Source organism: Mus musculus, chromosome 6, assembly GCF_000001635.26.
Source record: "Mus musculus strain C57BL/6J chromosome 6, GRCm38.p6 C57BL/6J".
Lineage (NCBI taxonomy): Eukaryota > Metazoa > Chordata > Mammalia > Rodentia > Muridae > Mus > Mus musculus.
In genome coordinates, this window is record NC_000072.6 from 66,839,577 (window position 1) to 66,843,584 (window position 4,008).

The following is a 4,008-nucleotide window of genomic DNA, read 5'->3' on the forward strand; positions in this document are numbered from 1 at the left end:
TCCTTCTTCTTTCCTCCTTCTTCTTCTTTCCTCCTTCTCCTTCCCTTCTCCCCCTCCTCCTCTTCCTCCTCCTTCTCCCCTTATTTCTTCCTCCTTCTACTCATCCTCCTTTTTCTTATTTTCATATCCCTTACTTATTTGGCCTAGATCTTCTATTTTAATCTTCAAACCCTCTTATTCTGTCTTTTGCTTGATTCATTCTGCTTATATGGTTTTTCTTTGAGTTTTCTAGTTTAGTTTTTGGTTTTGGGAGGGTTGTTTTGTTTTCAATTTCTTCTTCATTTCAGCTTCAGTTCTCTTAGATTGTTTTCATCCTATCAGCCTTATGTTTGTGTTTTCTTGGGCATCACTCAGGCATTTATTCTCTGTGTGCTCTCCTTGATTTCATTGAGCTGTTTCTGTGTGTCTCCTTTAAACTCCTTGAATTCTTTCAGGAGGTTTATGAATTTTTTAAGAAATCATATGTCATGGGTTCATGCAGGTGGTTCTCATAGCTCATGTACTGGGGGCCTCAATCTGCAATAAAAGATCATGACCTTTAATCAGGAATCAAAAGTAACAAAACTATTAATCAACAATAACACTATTTGAAGCATATTTTCATTCTGGCCTCATCAGTGGGGCTCTAAAATAATTCAATAGAAACTATATGATTTACATTTATTAGGCTTATGGACAATAATTTTGTTAGTGGTACTCTGCATATTGGCAGATGAGATCTCTGTCCCTTCTTTCCACAGAACAGGACTCCTCCAAAAACCAGAGTTAATTTTACTCTCTAGTCTTCTCAGAGCACTTCTGACTTTTGTTTCTTTTGTCTGCTGGTGTACAAAACCTTTCAAGTTACACTTTACTCAAGCACAATAGCCATTGTGGCTGTGTTCCTCCTCAGGCAACAAGTTATCTGAAAAAGATTATTTGAAGGCAAAGGCCAGTATTCTTGAAAGAGTTACATTCTCAGAACAAAAGTCTTCTTGCTTAATGTATTAGTCAGGGTTCTCTAGAGTAAGGGAACTTGTGTGTGTATGTGAGAGAGAGAGAGAGAGAAAGAGAGAGAGAGAGAGAGAGAGAGAGAGAGAGAGAGAGAGAGAGGGAGGGAGGGAGGGAGGGAGGGAGGGAGGGAGGGAGAGAGAGAGAGAGAGAGAGAGAGAGAGAGAGAGAGAGAGAGAGAGGGAGGGAGGGAGAGAGAGAGATGAAAGCAAGCAGGCAAGAAGCAAAAACTTCCTATTTCCATGTTCTTCCATCTGCCTCCAGCAGATGGCGTGTCCCAAATTAAAGGCAGGACTTCCTATCTCAAAAGACCTGGTCTTCCCATTCAAAGATCCTGAATAGAAAAAAATCTTCCCACTTGAAATTAACTAAAAATCCCTCACTGGTGTGCCATGTTTGGGGGTTTTACCATTTCAGAATCAGTTAAGTTGAAAACCAAGAACAGCCATCACACTTAGGGTCAGGGCATAAAAGTGACTAACTACTAAGAGTCACAGAAAACGTGAAGAACTGGTTGCACTGTGAATCTGTGATCTATGCTTCATCAGAAAGGAGAGCAAAAGTGGGTTTCCTTACAGAGGCTGGAAGAGGCCACTGAAATCATTACCCTGGATGACATGTGGATGGAGCAGGTATTCCTGCTTCTCTCAATCTTTCTCAGCGTTCATAACACAGAAATAGAAAAGAATTGTGTTCTTCCAGTGTCTACTGTGGTCTTCAGACAAGCAGTCTTCTGTGACCACGAGTTCTTTTTGTCTCCTAGAGTGCTGAGAAATCTTACCAACTGTGCTTCTGTCCTGGGTGTAAGGAAGCCCCATATCTGCACGCAGGTAAGCATCAGGGATATCTGCATCAGGGATATCTGCATCAGGGATATCTGCATCAGGGATATCTGCATCAGGGATATCTACTGAGAGACCAATGGAGCTCAGGTTTGTAACCTGAGCTTTAGAGTATGAAGGTTTGGTGTTAAGCTTTAAAAAAAAACTATAAAAACAAAGATCTTGACCAATATTCATTCATACATTTAAGAACATTTACTCTAGCCCACTCATACAATAGTGTGTCTTCACACAGCAATGTCTGGCCCAAGCTGAAGAGAAAAACTTCAAGTTTTCGTCTGCTTTATACTAAAACATCCTCAGAGATTTGGGGGTGAGGGGATAATCTAATTATTGTTCTGAATAAAAAAATCTGATTGGAATCATTTTCCCAGTTATTGTCCATGTTCCAATAAACCTTTTACATTTCTTCACCTCTATGCAAACTCTGGAAGGAGATTCTAAATTCTAGCCACACTTCTGAATCCATGTGTAAATATTCACTATATATCGTCTCTATGCCCAGAACATTTCTCAGCACAAAAAGAAAATGGGATAATCACATTTGGACTCTAAACTCCTTTTAACTGAACTGCCTGTCCTTTCTTCAGGCATAGTTTTATATTATGTTTCTCAAGGTTATTGATGAATGGATTATTCCTGATCTAAAATAGTTATCAGAATAATTTAACTCAAAAAAATAATAAATCATCTATGGTGTTCAGTGTGTTTGACTGAAACAAAGCCACTAAAACAAGGGAAAATGGGGACTCACCTGACAGTATAATACAATAAGAGTGGTGAGATCTGTGGGAAAGTGTATGGCATTCCCTTGGACCTGCACTTTCTGGTTTTCTTTTTCTTTTTATTAAGTCCAGGTAATAACTATGTGAAGTAATTTTTAATACAGTTAACAACACTTTTAAATTATGAAAAACTACCACAGTAAGATTTTTTTCTTACAAAATGTGCATTTTCGGTCTTAGAACACCTTAGTCTTAAGAGTACCTAATTGATACTTGGTTAATTTTTTTTCCCCTTCTGAACAAGATATCACTAGGCACCCCACGATAGCCTTAAATTCTCCATTCTCCTCCTTCAGGCTCCTGAAGTGTCAGGAATTGAGGAATATGCCAAAACCCCTGACCATTTTGGTTTTTGTAGTAGTGTATCTTCATTGTAAAACTCATCAAAAATATAAATGTGAAGGTGTAAAAAAAAACAGAAAAAAATTAAAGTATATTTACATAAAAGCATGTATTAACCTGATAAAATGTTATGTTAGCTTTAAGCCTTGGAACATCTTCATTCATCATGGCTTTCTGGAGGAATCCTAAGATCTTGGCATTCTTACCTCCTTGGCAGTCATTCTGAATGCAAATTCCAAGGTACTCTCAGTTCATTTCCAGTGTGCACCAACTCCTGGCTGTCCTAGTGCTTGGAATTCTGGGACCCTGAAAGTTGAGGGTAACTGTACTTCTTATCCTGAACACAATATTCCATCTTCACCAGGGAAAAGCAAACTGGGAATTCATCAGGTTCTATGACTGATAAATCGGAAATGGGAAAGAGAAGATTTCACTCTATGTCTGGAGAAATGAACTCCACTTTCCTGGTGCCGGGTCTTTAAAACTCTTTGCAGAGTATGGGCTGAAAAGCATGAAAAAGTGAAACAAAAATCTTTTATGGAACTCGTGAAAATTCTGAGTGTTCTCTTCCCTCCCTTACATACACTGTTTCAAACTTGCTAGTTTTTAATACCCCACAGCTTCCCTCTGATCATTCTCTAGGCTAAGCTGTGGGGAAAGGAAAGCTACCTCACTGCCCATGAGAAGCCTGGCTGCAGAGCTAAGAGTGGGAAATGAAATCTCTCTTTATAAATCTGACAGGTTTTGTATATGAGAAAGCACAAATTAGAGCAATTCTCTGAGAATACAATAAATTGTCAAACTACTTGAAGATTAAGAAAACCCCCAAACTGCCAACTGTTGAGTTAGTTCTATTAGACTGCCCTGCTATACTCATGGTATCTCCAGGAACTCGTGGCTCTGAGGAAATAGGGTAACAGAGTTTTAACTCTGCCAAACTATGTCATACACTGCCGCATATCTACTTTTGTGCATGTACTTCTTATTTGTTTGAGTTCTGCTCTCCTGTATATAAAAGGCAGCTGAACACAAACACGAGATGGGAAGCC

At 39.0% G+C, this 4,008-nt stretch overlaps 1 long non-coding RNA gene across 2 annotated transcripts; it reads right to left on the reverse strand.

Moving 5' to 3' along the window:
- Positions 1–438: 438 nt before the first annotated feature.
- Positions 439–3,400, reverse strand: Gm36610. Of its 2 annotated transcripts, none has more exons than XR_001785438.1 (3): positions 3,166–3,400; positions 1,772–1,897; positions 439–516 (listed from the first exon to the last, which is right to left on the reverse strand). It is a non-coding gene; the product is annotated as a predicted gene, 36610 (long non-coding RNA). The 2 variants fall into 2 exon arrangements; XR_001785437.1 differs by having other exon boundaries at positions 1,772–1,900.
- Between the last annotated feature and the right edge of the window lie 608 nt (positions 3,401–4,008).